The sequence below is a fragment of the Lethenteron reissneri genome, unplaced genomic scaffold, assembly GCF_015708825.2.
Source record: "Lethenteron reissneri isolate LAM-NWPU_2019-01 unplaced genomic scaffold, ASM1570882v1 scaffold_114, whole genome shotgun sequence".
NCBI lineage: Eukaryota > Metazoa > Chordata > Hyperoartia > Petromyzontiformes > Petromyzontidae > Lethenteron > Lethenteron reissneri.
Genome location: NW_026890827.1, coordinates 284,883 through 302,691, shown reverse-complemented (window position 1 = coordinate 302,691; position 17,809 = coordinate 284,883). Strand labels below are relative to the sequence as shown.

At 44.9% G+C, this 17,809-nt stretch overlaps 1 pseudogene; it reads right to left on the bottom strand.

Annotated features, from left to right (window-relative positions):
• Positions 1 to 2,069: 2,069 nt before the first annotated feature.
• LOC133361554 (uncharacterized) overlaps positions 2,070 to 17,809 on the bottom strand; it is a 173,658-nt pseudogene continuing 157,918 nt past the window's right edge.

Sequence of the window (17,809 nt, the reverse complement as noted above, 5' to 3'; positions counted from 1 at the left end):
ATACAACAGAGGAAGTAGTATCTATTGACTCTGTAGTTGTATCTACTGACTGTACAGTAGTATCTACTGAGCCAGTAGTAGCTACTGACTGGAGTATTATTTACTGATTGTAGTAACGACTGACCGTAGTAGTATCTACTGGGCCTACAGTAGTATCTACCGACTCTATAGTAGTAACTAACTGTATAGTAGTATCCACTGACTATAGTAGTATCCACTGACTAGTAGTAACTACTAACTCTATAGCAAGATCTACTCACTCTATAGTAGTATCTACGGACTCTAATAGCTACTCACCGTACTAGTATGTACTGACTGTATAGTAGTATATACTGACTGTAGCAGTATTGACTGACTGTAGTGGTATATACTGTTTTAGTATCTACTAACTCTATATAGCAGTATCTACCAACTCGATAGCAGTATCTACTATCACTACAGCAGTGTATACCAGCTGAGGTGGTACCTGCTATCACTACAGCAGTGCATACTGACAGTGATGGCACCTGCTATGACTACAGCAGTGCATACTGTGTGGTACCTGCTATGATTACAGCAGTGGATACTGATTGTGGTGGTATCCTATGACTACAGCTCTGCATACTGTGGTGGTACCTGCTTTCACGACAGCAGTGCATACTGCTGTGGCAGTACCTGCTATGATCACAGCAGTACTGTGGTGGTGGTACCTGCTATGATGACAGCAGTACATACCGAGTGTGGTGGTACCTGCTATGACAGCAGTACATACTGTGGTGGTACCTGCTATGATGAAAGCAGTACATACTGTGGTGGTGGTACCTGCTATGACAGCAATACATACCGAGTGTGGTGGTAGCTGCTATGATTACAGCAGTACATACTGCTGTGGTGGTACCTGCTATGATTACAGCAGTGCATACTGTGGTGGTACCTACTTTACTTAATAAGCAGGCTACAGTCTGCATTATAAACTGCCAGTACACTCACCCAGCTTAATAACCAGGCTACAGTCTGCATTATAGACTGCCAGTACACTCACTTTACTTAATAAACAGGCTACAGTGGACATTACTGACTGCCAGTACACTCACCCAGCTTAATAACCAGGCTACAGTCTGCATTACAGACTGCCAGTACACTCACCCAGCTTAATAACCAGGCTACAGTCTGCATTATAAACTGCCAGTACACTCACCCAGCTTAATAACTATTTGTACAGTCTATATTTAAAGAATCGATTCATGGCGCGCTCGGGTTTATTTTAATTTACTGAGTTTCATTTTCATTGCTATGTTATGTTTTAAAGTTTTCAGAAGTTTTTAAATGTATTTCCCCCCCGGGCAATGCTGGGTATATCGACTCTAACAGGAGTGGGCTGTCGAGGCCTAGTCCCGTGCAGAGCCTCTGGCCTCGCCTAGATTGCCCAGCCGGGCGAGGCTGGGGGCTGGGCCGCTACCCCCCACCCCTGCGCTAGAATAATAGTCTAATCTCTATAATTGTATTATCTACCGACCCTATAATAGTAATTGCACACATTGGGGTGGGGGGGAGAGAGTAGAGGACGTGAAACTTTGATGTATTTACCGCAGCGTCGCATGTAAATGTGTGCGCATATTTTTTAACGCGGGTGAGAAATGGCATCCACCCTGCAGCAACGGTGTGCTGCCCGTTGCCAGGGGCAACCCTTGGTCAGCGTTTCGCGCATGCGCAACGGTGTGCTAAATAAATAAATATCGCACTAAATGGATAATTAAACCGCTTTAAAGTTTAGGGACTAAAAAACGGAAATGCATATTCCCACCGCGGGGCTCGGGGCGTGCCTCCTGGCAAAACATTTCTCGGTAAACCCCACGGTTCGAGAGCCAAATCCCCCGCAAGCGAGTGTACGCAGACAGACAAAAAATGCCTTTTATAGGTTAGAAAGATATTATGCATGGACTTAGGAAAACACCACTCAGACTCTTCTGTGTTAAACAACTTTAATCTAAAAAAAAACACGTAACATTCTAATATGCGAACTCTTATGCTAAGAATGCCAACACAGTACTCCTGGAGATGTCCTCATTGATCCGTACATTTAACCCTCAAAAATTATGTTTGTCAAACTGGGTAACAGAACAATTGGCTCATTCTTCAGAGTAAGGTGATCATACACAGCGACAGGAACATTTTTTAAATTAATGTGACAATATTCATACGAACGGTAATAAAGAAACGTGCCTAAGCAAAGGTAGACCTCAATGAATTTGTTAGATTATGCAATTAACGTAATGCCTTGAAATAATGGTGTGCGGTAGTGTGCTTGCTTGTCTAACAAATGTTCATCAATTGGCTAAGGGCTTTAATACATTCGCGGGCAAGATTCTGTGATGAAAATAAAGCTTTTAACACAATTGTCTCCCTGTGTGTGTGTATTCGGTTTGGGCAGCGTTCCCCACAATCCCATAACGGGTTGGAAGTGTTCAAAAAAATTTGCATCAGACTTGCAGTCTCTGTCAAAAAGGGGTGCTGTGACCTTTGAAGTCGTGACCTATTGTGCAAGAGTGTGCTTGCTGTCACCATGTATTCTGTCCTCTCATCACGAGTTGGAAGTAAAACAAAATTTTATTCACCTCTTATAGCTTGGTACCATACAACTTTCCGCAGTTTTGACTCTGCAAGTGACTCGAAGTACGTTTAGAGCAACATTCACTGCACTCACGTCGCTGTTTGGAATTCTTGCATGGTATTTGATATATTAGGGGAAGACGCCCCCCCGCATACATAATTTACTGCTACCATGTGCTGTTAGCTACTGGAAGACGAAGGCGTTTGGTGAGACTCTGATCCCGTGGAATACATTATCTTGTTCGTGAGATTGACATATTTCACATTGTATCTCTTCTGAATGACCCTAGGTCTAATACTTTCATAATTATTATTTGGTTCATGCTTAACCAAGATATGGTATACCGTAGTTGTTACCGAGTATATTCCGAGGGTTTTATTAACCTTTGTTCCCTGTCTATATCGCCAGGGATCTGTGCTTCTTATTCTCAAGTATATTTTGATATCCTGAGGTTGAAGATATAGCTAAGCTTCGAAATTCACTGTTGTATTTTTAAAAACCCAGTCAGCTCATGATGATTAACTGCCCTTGGGTGGATTTCAAAGTCCAAGGGAGGTTCGTGACCCCTGCTGTTTCCATCTTATAGTTTGCCATTTTTTAAAATTAAATTGTATTACTTTCCAAGCAGGCTTGTGAGTTATTATCCTCCACCGGTCTGGTGGCAAGGTAGGAGGCAGGGGGGGCGACTCACCCTTTCTGTGCCCCAGCGCTACATCCCGATCAAAATTATTACCAAAAAAGGCAGAATCGCTTAATACATTTTTTTGGAAAAGGCATATGCACAACATGCTCTTCAAGTGTTTGTGATGAGATATGATACAAAACTCCGAGCTGCTGAGGCTATTAACAAGCATCATTATAATATTATAACATGAATGCTTGGGAGCGTATAGGCTCTGGCTCCTGGTTAGAGATCTACCCAACCCACAGGTCTGCAAATACTGGCCCCTCTTACTCGGCAGGCTGAACCTAGGAATTGAGTGTGCAACTTCACTTTATTGTAATTAAAGGCCTGTGACAAAGGTGAATCTACTGGGGCTTCATTGTCTCAAGCTTACATATCTACCGGGTCTCCATTTGACTTTGTATTGTCTAAGAAGTCCACCCACACCTCCACTTCCACAAACTCCTGGGAGTTGCCTCGCTCTGCCTCACAGTCAGAATTCTCCTCCTGCTTCACGTTGCCTACAACGATGTGAAGGTCCGATTTTGGAGTTGAATCTTCATCTTCACATTTTACCATCGCTTCTTCGCTCTTCACCATCACTTCTTCACATTTCACCTTTTCAAAATCCACCTTGATACATTTCATTGCGTCCAAGCTGGAATTAAATTCTGGTTCTTTTTTCAGCAGGGATGTGTTCATTGCAGCACTTGGAATTGCACAAGCCGATTTCAGACTCCGCTCCTTGGGGATCTTCTGATGCCTGTGTGTTCTCTGGTGTCTTTGAAGATGTGATGACCGTGCAAATGGCTTCCCACACACAGTGCACTTGAAGGGTTTTTCTCCTGTGTGCGTTCTCTGGTGTCTTTGAAGATTTGATGACTTTGTAAATGCCTTCTCACACATAGTGCACCTGAAGGGTTTCTCTCCTGTGTGTGTTCTCTGGTGGCCCTGAAGACTTGATAACGTTGCAAATGCGCTTCCACACACAGTGCACGTGAAGGGTTTCTCTCCTGTGTGCGTTCTCTGGTGTGTTTTTAGATGTGATGACTCTCTAAATGCCTTCTCACACAGAGTGCACTTGAAGGGTTTAGCTCCCATGTGCGTTCTCTGGTGTGTTTTTAGATGTGATGACCGTGCAAATGTCTTCTCACACAGAGTGCATTTGAAGGGTTTAGCTCCCGTGTGCGTTCTCTGGTGGCTCTGAAGATCTGATAACATTGCAAATTCCTTCTCACACACAGTGCACTTGAAGGGTTTCTCTCCTGTGTGCGTTCTCTGGTGATTTTGAAGACTTGATGACTTTGCAAATGCCTTCTCACATACAGTGCACTTGAAGGGTTTCTCTCCTGTGTGCGTTCTCTGGTGGTCGTGAAGAATTGATGACTCTGTAAATGCCTTCTCACACACAGTGCACTTGAAGGGTTTCTCTCCCATGTGTGTTCTTTGGTGTCGTTTCAGAGGAGATGAACCTGAAAATACCTTTACACACAAACTGCACTTGAAAGGTTTCTCTTCCGTGTGTGTTCTCTGGTGGATCTGAAGAGTTGATGACTGTGCATATGCCTTGTCACACACAGTGCACTTGAATGGTTTTTCTCCTGTGTGAGTTTTCTGGTGCTGTGTCAAACTTCCAGTACGATTCGTGCTGTCTGCATACTGGTCGCATTGTTTCCTTCTTGTACCGAGCTGCGCCGAGTCCCTTTGCTCCATCAGACCAATTCTGCTGAGGAAGAATCAGATGAAGCGTCAGCTGCAGACAGAAAAACATATCCACACCATCTACGTCAGTATCAAGGCACAGAGGAATGCATATATACACAGTCACATATGACTTGCATATCTATACTTATTCATATATTCATGATATAGTGAAAATAATTCCCCAATTCATCACGCGGGCTGTTAAGGCACACAATGAGAGGGCCAATGGTCATAAATATGCCTGGATGCTCTAGTATCTTCAAAATGAATGTTTACCCAAAACTCCAAGCACACAATTTCGGCTGTCTAGCTATGAAAGGAATATTTAAGAAAAATTCAGCTATAATAGCAAAGTGTGTTGAAAATAATACTATTTGTATTATGCAGAAATACATAAATTAATGTTCAATCGAAACTTTGAGGTGGAAGCCAAGCTCAGATTTGCTTGAATGCTCGGATGAACAGATCTAACTTCAGCTGCATGTGCTGAGATATTTTCCTGACTGTTTCCATTCTTACAAAAAGTCCCAGAGGAAAACTAAATTAAACTATTGTTTTGATTTAACCTACTTGTTCAATAGTTAATATACTTTACTGCAAATACAAACTTGACACTGTCACACACCGGCATGGTACAAAGGTGGTGTGTCCAGAACCATGCCTGGCCACCTTCATCTGCTCAGTATTAATGCTTCCTCACACTTCACCATGTAATTAATTCAAGATGAATCAACATAGCAAGGCCCACAATAAGTTCAGTTTTCACTTACACTATGTAACACGATTTTTGTCTCATGGATGGCTAGTGCCATTTTTTTTATTGGTTATTCCCACACACTTTCCTTTTGTGACCAGGACTTTACGTTAAGCAATGACACAAATGCACACATTTTCTCATTGAAAATAGGTAAATTTCAAAATATCACTGTCCTGGTCACAAAAGCAAAGTTTGTGGGGAATAATAGCCATTTTCTGTACTTTTGAGGCATAAGCAATTAGAAAATAACACTTACTATGCAGGGACAATTTTTTTTTGTTACGCAGTGTTATCAATCATGTTTGCCGTTGGCGATAATCAAACTAATTGTAGAGTTTATAATGCAGTGAAATAACTGCGCTACAGCTCCCCACAAAGATAAACTCTTAAATACGCATGCATTTCACATGGATCATTAACATCTTACCTTTACAAGTAATTTTTGTCTGTTTTTCTGTCCGTCTGTCTGTATACGAAACTTGTGACGGATTTGACTCACGAACCGTGGAGTTTTGTTTAAAAAAAGTACCCGGGTACCATGCGATAAGCCCCGTGGTGAGCCAGCGCTAATCGTATTTTGCGTCCGTCAACTTTAAAGTATTTAAATGAACAATTTAGTATAAGAATAGGTTTTCCTATTTTTTTCTGGCAAAAAAGTTAAAACACCAAACTGAAACCTTTGCAATTAACCACATATACTTGTGGTCAAAATGCAAAAAAAACATGCTCTGATAGTATATGCATTGTCATAATAATAGGGTTGTTCCCCTTTTTTCTGGCAACAAAACTGAAACCTTTTTACAAGGAGTCATGCGTGCATTAACTACAATACTTGCAGTCAAAATGCAAACAAAAAAACACTGATAATATATTAATTGTCCTTGAAACTGATTGGTCCACACCAGAGACAGCTTTCTTTAGAGCCATGTCTCAATTGGTGCTAGACCAGATGACGCCAAAAGACGTACAGCTCAAAGACAATGCACTATCAAAGTAATGAGGGCTCGGGGTAAGCATCTACATCATTAGACCTCCTTTGGCAGTACCAAAATATAATAATAATAATAGGGTTGTTCTACCTTTTTTTCTGGCAACAAAACTGAAACCTTTTACAAGGATTCATATCTGCATTAACCACAATATTTGCAGTCAAAATGCTAAAAAAAATCACGGATACTATATGCAATGTCCTTGAAACTGATTGGTCTACACCAGAGACAGCTTTCTTTCGAGCCTAGTCTCAAACAGTGTTAGACCAGAGGACGCCAAAAGGCGAAGGAGGTCCCATGGTATAACAATTTAGTACTATTAATGATTATATTACTACGCTGAGCGCGCGCCAAAGCACACATCTGCGCATGCGCGAGGCCGGGGGCCCTGCATGGGACTAGGCCTTATCAGAGCACTGTTAAGTACTATATTCTTGGTTCTTTCGGTACAGTCACGTAGATAGAAAAATCTTAATAAAAAAATAAGTTAATTAAAATCGAAATAGTAAAAATAAAAAGAAACACTAATGTAGGCCTGGTTCTTAATCAGAGTTAAGTGTACTGGCAGTCTATAATGTAGACTATGCTTAGGGCCAACCTAGCTCTAATCTCAGAGAGAATAAGATTGCTCCAATTTTAACTTGATAATTTATACAAGACTCTCTTACAATCACACTTAGCATTAACAGATAAAATGTCATAAAAACTGATTGGGACCATATAGATAACATGATAGTTTATTCAGCTACTTCAATGTCAACTAAATGTGAAGTTAACTTTATTGCTAAATTAAACCTCCTGTCAAAAAAGAAGCCCAAGCCACACATTAAAAAGTCAGATGTTAACAAGATTTTTATCAATCAGAGTAACAGCCCAATTTCCGACAGCCGAAAATCGGTAATAGCTAATGTTTTGAATTTCACAGTCTCCCCTAAACACATCCCAGTGTGTGATATCATTGCCCAGGTCGACATAGCCCTCAAAGGTTTGGGACACATCCTGGCAGACATTGCAAGATCTGAAATCGCTGCAATCCTCAAAAACGTGAAGAAACCCGTTAGCAACATCAGCAAGGACGAGCGTTTTGAACTCACTCAATTAAAAAAGAGAGATGACATTGTCATCCTCTCAGGCGACAAAGGCAATGCCACTGTCATCATGGATAGAACCACTTACAACAACAAAATTTAGGACCTTCTTAATGATGGTAGCTATACCAAAATCAATAGAAATCCCACCAACCGCCTAGCTAAGAAAACCAACAATATCATCACTAATTCGACTTCGCTAATCGAACCGACCAAGCAGCTCTCTCTAAAACCTTCGGCTGCTAGACCACCCAAAATTTATGGCCTTACAAAAATCCACAAAGTAGGTACCCTGCTCCGTCCTATCGTCTTCACCGTTAACTCACCCACCTACAAACTGGCCCGATTTCTGTCTGAGACCCTGCTTCCTTTCACGGGCACGACCACCTCAGCTGTATTTAACTCAGCTCACTTGGTTTCACTAATCAAGGACATCTCACTGTCTCCCGATGATTTGCTTGTCAGTTTCGATGTAGACTCCCTGTTCACCAAGGTACATGTACCTGATACCATTGCAATCATTGAAGACTTGGTCCAACAGTGACTGAACCCAGATGTACCAACTTTGGTAAAGCACTGCCTTACCAACACTTACTTCACCTGGAATGGTACATTCTACAAACAAAATGAGGGTACCCCAATGGGTTCTACCTTACTACTACAGCCAGTACACACTGCTTTAGAGTTAGTATAGCTAATACTACAGCCAGTACACACTGCTATAGAGTTAGCATAGCTACTGCTACAGCCAGTACACGCTGCTAAAAAGTATAGTAGCTATACTAACTCTATAGCAGTGTGTACTGGCCATAATAGTAGCCATATTAACGCTCAACCACGTCAATTCCATACACCCATCTATCAAATTCACTATGCAAGTGGAAAATGGCAAGCTACCATTCCTGGATGTTGTGATCGAGAAGAGACCTGATGGCTTGTTGGGACACTGTCTACAGGAAAGCTATCTACATGGATGCCAATCTAAAGCCTGACTCCCACCACCATCCAGCCCAGGATAATTCCCTAATCAAAACACTACACCATAGAGTCCGTTGCATCTCCGACCAGCGCCACTTAGCCAGTGAGCTGGGGAGCACGTACACCAAGCCCTCAGGATGAATGGATATTCTGACAGTACAATCCACAAAGCTGTCTCCCCAGCCATGGGGAGACAACCATTTTAGGATCCAATCAAAACCATCACTTTGCCATACATAGCAGGGGTTACCAAAAATATTTCCAAAAATCTTAAACCAACACAAGATCGAGGTTTGTTTCAAAACAGTACACAAAATCCGTGATTTGATCCCATCTGTGAAGGATGTGATTCCTGACATGCAATACCCTCATGTCTACAAACTAAGTTGTGGCTGCGGCAGCAGTTACATTGGGGAAACGAAACGACATGTCTCGGACCGTGTTCGCGAACACAAGGCAGATCTGAAATACGGTAGGGTCAATACCTCTGCCATTGTTGATCATTGTTTTAATGCTGTGGGCTCACACGAAATTGATTTTTCCAAGACGAAGGTACTCTGCAAACCCACCGGCTATCATCAAAGATGTGTTCATGTTCATGAAGCCATCCAGATATATAAACACAGACACAACTTCAACTGAGAAGATGGGTACACACTGAGCAATCATTGGAAGGACGTTATAAACCAAGTAAAGTCTTAACTGACTTATGTTTCCATCCTACCTGCCTATGTGAGCTGTTATTTCTGACTCTCTGTGTGTCTCTCTCTCTCTCTCTCTCCCCCCGGTGGCTGGGCTGTCTCACATTGACATACTAGTCTCTCACATTTACATTTGTGTACAAATTCCTTCTCTAGCTCCACCCACTTATCCTTGGGTTGGGCCCACCAAAATCCTATAAAAACTCTTGTTGCAGCAGCTCTTTCTCCTACGACAGCAGTCGTCCTGCTGTTTGTTTCACACCTGATGACAGTTGCTTGAGTTGCGATCGAAACATCGTGATCTATTATTTTTTCTATTTACGTGAATTTACCGAAAGAACCAAAGAGTATGGATTCCTGCAGTCACGAAAGCTTAAAATCAAGATTAGACTATAGCAATGGTTATTAAGTTGGTTGAGTGTACTGGCAGTCTATAATGTAGACTATAAACTGGTTCTTAACCTCGGTGAGTGTACTGTCAGTCTATAATGTAGACTGTAGCAATGGTTATTAAGCTGGGTGAGTGTACTGGCAGTCTATAATGTAGACGAGCATCATTCTTAACCTCGGTGAGCGTACTGGCAGTCGATAATGTAGACTATAGCCTGGTTCCTAACCTCAGTGAGTGTACTGGCACCCTATAATGTAGTCTGTAGCCTGCTCATTAAGTTTGGTGAGTGTACTGGCAGTCTATAATGTAGACTAGCATCATTCTTAACCTTGGTGAGTGTACTGGCACTCTATAATGTAGGCTGTAGCCTGCTTATCAAATTTGGTGAGTGTACTGGCAGTCTACAATGTAGATTGTAGCAATGGTTATTCAGCTGAGCGAGTGTACTGGCAGTCTATAGACTTATTCTTAGTTATTAATAACCATTTCTATAGTCTACATCGTAGACTGCCAGTACACTCACAAAACTTAATAACCAGGCTACAGTTTACATTAATGGTTATTTTTATTCACGTCATTATTCACTTTATTTGTATTATTATGTTTCTATCTACATGACTCAACGAAAGAACCAAAGATTACTATTGTAGAGTTAGTATAGCTACTACTACAGCCAGTACACACTTCTATAAAGTTAGTATAGACGCTACTACAGCCAGTACACACTGCTATCAAGTTAGAATAGCTACGACTACAGCCAGTACACACTGCTATATAGTATAGCTACTACTACAGCCAGTACACTGATATGGAGTTTGTATATCTACTACTACAGCCAGTACACACTGCTATATAGTATAGCTACGACTACAGCCAGTACACACTGCTATAGAGTTAGTATAGCTACACAAAGTGTAGTATAGCTACACTTTGTTGTGGGCAGGTCGCTTTTGAAAACAAGAGCGGTATAGCAGCTGAAGTGGGCTTGACCTGGTAAGATTAAAAAAACTGTAGAAATATTTAAAAGAAACAAAGTTTCAAAGTAGTGAGCCAGATGAAGACAAATTAAACTTAAGCAGATAATTAAAGCAAATGCAATCAGGCGAGGGCAGGAGGCAAGGCCCCGCGTTGTAATGTTCCAACCTGGACATCGATTCCAGACTCGCTGCTACTCAATTGATATCCCTCCGAGAGGAGCGAGGCTCTACCTGGGTAAACAACAACAACCACCACAACAACAACAACCACCACAACAACAACAACCACAACAACAACCACCACGATGTGAACTTCTCACCTCGGATCTCAGTGAGCGCGCGCGCGGATCGGCAGCTTCCTGGTGTCTCGTGACGTCACGCGGCAGCAGGTGACATGACGTCACTAGCGGGGTACACCTCCCCCTCACGCTGATGAGGTAATGCAGTGGTGACGTCAGAGAGCGGCGTTCGAGTTTAAGTTCATTAAGATTCCTATTCCATTGATCCCTCTATTGAACATTGACCCTTTGTGTGCGTGAGCTCAACAACGTGAACATTGTGTGTACAAACTGTGTATACAGTGTGTGTGTGTACAAACTGTGTAAACAGTGTGTGGGGACGTCCATAAATGACGTCACTCAACTGGGGAGGGGACGGTCAGACATTTGTGACGATGTGTGACGATGGGGGAGGGGGGTGATAAATGTGACGTCACATCAAAATGCGGAACTTAAATATCAAGACAACACGTTCTACTTAATTTAACACGTAGCAGGCTTCCGCGATCAATATTATTCATATAGGTTTTTGTGTCAGATCGCGTTATTTATAGCCAATCTGTACATGGAGAACTTAGAAACAAGAGCACTTGCTTCGAGTACATTAAAACCATCCTTTTGGTTTAGATATGTTGATGACACTTTGGTTGTCTGGCCACATGGTAAAGATGCACTTAATGATTTTCTAAATCATCTCAATGCACAGTGTACACACACACCGTGTGTGTGTGTGTACACTGTTGGCACAGTAGGGGGCACAGGTGGTGCATCGGCCAGTCATCTCAGTTGAACCATGGCACCTGAGTCTGCCCTGTGACCTCCTGCCGGCGGGAGTTCGACACTTCACGTGGCCTTAACGTGCACATAGCCTGGTACAAACGCCATGCTGACGTCACCACCACGTATTGGCGAATGGCAGTTGTTTTTGTTAGTGTGTTTGTGTATACAGTGTATATGCAGACTGTGTATGCTGTATGTACATTGTGTGTGTAATGGGTTCCGGAGACACTTGTAGAGGTAACTCCTTTATTACAATACAACACTCCAACAGTCCTGATACTCTGTTACAGCCTAGGTACACAGCCTAGGTACACAGCCTAGATACTCTACTCTGGCTACGCTCTGGAACTCGCCCTCACAAGGTCGTAGAGTCGGGAGTTCCAGAGTCCCACCACTGGCTCTCACATCGTCCCGGGGTCCTAAGATGGCTGGTCTTGGGTCTTGGGTCTTGAGCTACGACTGGGCCTTGATCGTCCAGGGAGCTCCCCTTTTATAACTAGTCCCCAACGAGGGGTGGGGCCGTGTGCGCCCCCAGATCTCCCACAGAGCACACACAGCCCCCCCACTTTGGCGGCGCCAAGGCTTAAGCGCCTGGGCGACCCGGGAACCCAACGACTGACGCCAAGAGGCTTAAGCGTCTGACCCGCCTGGGAACCCACGCCTGGCGCCAAGAGGCTTAAGCGCCTGGCCCTCCCAGGGTCCCAGAGCCCCCAGCAGCCCCTCCCTTCTTATGTCACTACATGTGTACACAATACGTCTACATGTACAGTGTGTGGGTGGTCAGAATCAGTCGGGCAGCATTATCTTTTCATTAGCTCTGCAATGCTGTGTGGAAGCTACCTGGCCTGTCGCTCCGCATGAAACTTCGGGTCTTCTCGGCAACAGTCATGCCCTCCATTCTCTAGGCATGTGAAACGTGGACCCCTCTAAATGGAACATCTGCGCTGGTTAGAAACACCTGCTGGCATGCCTACACTCAGATAGAGGGAAGCCAAGTGGTAGCGCCTTCTCTATTTATTGCAGAGGTTCAAGGTTAAAATCCAAAAGGAACCCCTGGCTACTCCAGTAACTTCAAGCAAAATATCCACCGTCTTCTTAAAGAGTGGATGTAAAACATACTATGGTGTCATTCAAAACACATAGGTCTTTGCATGTTGGTGTCATTGAGATTACACATCAATTATTGCCCCTGACTGACAGACTCATGCCCACATGCAGGCTGGTGCTGGGCCACCTTATGCCACACAGAGGCAGCTGCCACTTAGGGGTGCTCTTCGAGTGTTTGTGATGAGATATGATACAAAACTCCGAATTGCTGAGGCAATTAAGCAAGTTTAACGCGTAGGCTTTCACGACCAATATCATCCATACGATTTTTTTTGGGTTAGATCGCGTAAATATAAATGCGCTCTTTCTAGTCATCTAGCCTAGCCTAAACACAACCCTGACCGTGTAACACTAATGGCGCTGACCGAGACAGCCAACAACTATCCGGCCGCACAATATCTAGCGAAGATGACAGCGACGACAATACGAGCCCACTCCCAGAACCGGCAGCGGTGAGCTCCCGCTCTCAGCTGCTTTATTGCTACCCAGCGCGGCCTGGCTCCGCCCTGGTCGCGCCTTTCTTCTCGAACCCTCTAGCAGGTTCCAGGGGCTTCCAGATAGGGTCTTCCATGACCCTTGCCCCAGTTCGTCCGCCCTGCCGACACACTCGTGTATATGCTCACCGTCGTGTGCACTGTTTGTCCACCGCAGTTGCCATTGCAACTGCAACCGGTGGACAGGAAGAGCAACCCCAACACCGAGAAACACCACCAACACGAAAAAACAATTTACCCCAAAAAAGAAAACCTTGGTTGCAACACTTCCCGCGACCATACAGCACAACCGCAGCATCTCCCGCGAACGATAACCACGTAGCGCAACTCCGGCGCCCCCCGCGGACTGCCAACAAAAAGAACCCGCGGCACCCCCCCACAAACCGCCAACAAGCAACGCAACTGCGGCATGGGCAAGAACCCCATCAGGGACCGCATAACGGTGACACCACCCCCCCCCCCCCCACGAGAACCGATAACACAAGCCAAACAATATACACAACCCCCCCGAATCCCACCTTACAAGGGAGAGTCCGCCTTTACCAGAACATAGCTCACGTGAGCCGGTCCTCGACACTTGTCACCCCCACCTTGGCAGGGTTTTGCATTCCTTGGGATTCCGAGGAATAGGAACAAAAAAACAATGACCTAAGGGCACGGCCCGTCCCTGAAATCCGCAGTAGCATCTAATCAGATCCAGTCCCTGACACTTTGCACACGGCAGTCACGGAAAGCATCAGAGACTCGGATCCGGTGCAGCTTGGGAAAATGTTGACGGCAGGTCGGAGTGCTACGGTGGTGCTGCCGGCACCCTGCTGACACCCCGGCATTCTATGGCGATGTGGCTCGGCTCACCACACCTGAAACACTTGGCCGTGGGACCCCAGGGCGGAGGTGGCTTCGCCGGTTGCCAACCCACCCGCGGGGGCCTTCTCCCGTGCGTCCCCAGGCCGCACACCACAGCCACCATGTCCTCCTCCCGCCACAGCCAAGCCTCCACTTTGGGCAATGCTGGCGGGCCTCGTGGCCGTGAATTTCCCGGGCCACCTTATAAACACAACCCTGACCATGTAACAACAATGGTGCTGACCGAGACAACCAACAACTATCCGGCCGTGCAATATCTCGCCAAGACGGTATTGACGAAGGCGGCGAAGATGACAGCCACGATGAGATGAGCCCACTCCCAAAACTGACAGCCCTGAGCTCCCACTCTCAGCTGCTTTTATGCTACCCAGTGTGGCCTGGCTCTGCCCTGGCCGTGCCTCCCGTCTCGAAACCACTAACAGGTTCCAGGAGCTTCCAGATGGGGTCTTCCATGAACCTTGCCCCAGTTTTTCTGCCCTGCCGACTAACCCGTGTATATGCTCACTGGCGTGTGTATTATTTGTCCACCGCAATTGCCGTTGCTGGACAACAATCGGCGTTATTACACTACACTAGTACAGCACACCGGTGTGTTGGAGAACAAATCGTGTAGTGGCGGGTTTCACCAAACATTGAAATTAACGCGTTCTTATTATGGGCAATTAAGCTCCACATGAATGCAAATATTGTCATAATATAGTGAATGCTTGGGAGCTTATTGGCTCTTACTCCTGTTTAGAGATCTACCCAACCCATATGTCCACAAATACTGGCTGCTCTTACTCTGCAGGTTGAACCTAGGAATTGAGTGTGCAACTTCACGTTATTTTAATTAAAGGCCTGTGACAAAGGTGAATCTATTGGAGCTTCATTGTCTCAAGCTTACACATCTACCGGGTCTCCATTTGACTTTGTATTGTTTAAGAAGTCCAGCCACACCTCCACTTCCACAAACTGCTGGGAGTTGCCTCGCTCTGCCTCACAGTCAGAATTCTCCTCCTGCTACACGTTGCCTCCATTGGTGTGAAGGTCCGATTTTGTAGTTGAATCTTCATTTTCACATTTTACCGTCACTTCGTCGCTCTTCACTGCCGCATCTTCACATTTCACCTACGCCTCTTCAAATTTCACCTTGATACATTTTAAAGTGTCCAAGCTGGGATTTTCTTGTAGTTCTTATCATTAAGGATGGGCGCCTGGCAGCACTTTTGACTTTCACAAGCCTCTGCTCCTTGGGGATCTTCTGATGCCTGTGTAATGGGTTCATATTAGGCGCACACACTTCTTGGGAGACAACATTCATTTCTTAATGAACACAACAATGACTCAACAGTTACTCTTACTTTACACATAGGGTGTGACCACCGACCTACCCTAGCTAACACACACTTCTCTCTTAGCTACTCTAGCGTGACCCAGCCAGGTGGCTGCTGGCGGTCCGCTCACTGTAGGCCTTCTCTTCTTGGCTTCTTCACGAGGCATCTTCATTCTCGGCACGGGCAGCCTCGAACCCCGAGGCTGCTTATATGGGCCTTGGCGTGCCCGGCCTCACCCTGGCCACGCCTCCCTTCGAGCACCCTCTCAAAGCCCCCCTACTGTCCACGTGCCCCCCCGAGGTCCCCCTCGGCCCCCGGCCCCCCACTCGGATTCGGTCATTTGTCCAGCACCGGCCCTGACGTCATTCCCGCCTCCAGCCGGGATGACGTCATGTGTGTGTGTAGACCCACGTGGTCGTAACGCAGTGACGTCACACGTGTGCGTGTGTACACAGCAGCGACACCACAATCATTACACCTGTGTTCTCTGGTGATTTTTAAGAGCAGGTGAACCTGAAAATTCCTTCCCACACACACTGCACATGAAGGGTTTCTCCGTGTGTTCTCTGGTGGATCTGAAGAACTGATGACCGTGCAAATGTCTTTTCACAGACAGTACTTTCTTTGGTGTTCTTTTAGTCTGTGACAAAAGTGCATTTATTGGAGCTTCATTGTCATCAAGCTTACACATCTACCGGGTCTGCATTTGACTTTGTATTGTCTAAGAAGTCCACCCACACCTCCACTTCCACAAACTCCTGGGAGTTGCCTCGCTCTGCCTCACAGTCAGAATTCTCCTCCTGCTTCACGTTGCCTACATCGATGTGAAGGTCCGATTTTGGAGTTGAGTCTTCATCTTCACATTTTACCATCGCTTCTTCGCTCTTCACCATCACTTCTTCACATTTCACCTCTTCAAAATCCACCTTGATACATTTCATTGCATCCAAGCTGGAATTAAATTTTGGTTCTTTTTTCAGCAGGGATGGGCTTATTGCAGCACTTGGACTTGCACAAGCCGATTTCAGACTCCACTCCTTGGGGGTTTTCTGATGCCTGTGTGTTCTGTGGTGTCTTTGAAGATGTGATGACCGTGCAAATGCCTTCCCACACACAGTGCACTTGAAGGGTTTCTCTCCTGTGTGCATTCTCTGGTGCATTTTAATATTTGATGACTCTGTAAATGCCTTCTCACACATAGTGCACTTGAAGGGTTTCTCTCCTGTGTGCGTTCTCTGGTGTCTATGAAGATGTGATGACTGTGTAAATGCGCTTCCACACACAGTGCACTTGAAGGGTTTCTCTCCTGTGTGCGTTCTCTGGTGGTCGTCAAGATTTTATGACTGTGTAAATGCCTTCTCACACACAGTGCACTTGAAGGGTTTCTCCCCTGTGTGCGTTCTCTGGTGTTTTTTAAGATGTGATGACTCTGTAAATGCCTTCTCACACACAGTGCACTTGAAGGGTTTCTCTCTTGTGTGTGTTCTCTGGTGTCTTTTAAGACTTGATGACTCTGTAAATGCCTTCTCACACATAGTGCACTTGAAGAGTTTCTCTCCTGTGTGAGTTCTCTGGTGATTCTGAAGATTTGATGACTTTGCAAATGCCTTCTAGCACACAGTGCACTTGAAGGGTTTCTCTCCTGTGTGCGTTCTCTGGTGTCTTTGAAGATTTAATGACTTTGCAAATGCCTTCTCACACACAGTGCACTTGAAGGGTTTCTCTCCTGTGTGCGTTCTCTGGTGTCTTTGAAGATTTGATGACTTTGCAAATGCCTTCTCACACACACTGCACTTGAAGGGGTTCTCTCCCATGTGTGTTCTTTGGTGTTTTTGAAGAGATGATGACTTTGCAAATGCTTTATCGCACAATAGGCACCTGAAGGGTTTCTCTCCCCTGTGTTATCTGGTGTTGTTTCAGAGGAGATGAACCTAAAAATACCTTTACACACAAACTGCACTTGAAAGGTTTCTCTTCCGTGTGTGTTCTCTGGTGGATCTGAAGAGTTGATAACTGTGCATATGCCTTGTCACACACAGTGCACTTGAATGGTTTTTCTCCTGTGTGAGTTTTCTGGTGCTGTGTCAAACTTCCAGTACGATCCGTGCTGTTTGCATACTGGTCGCAT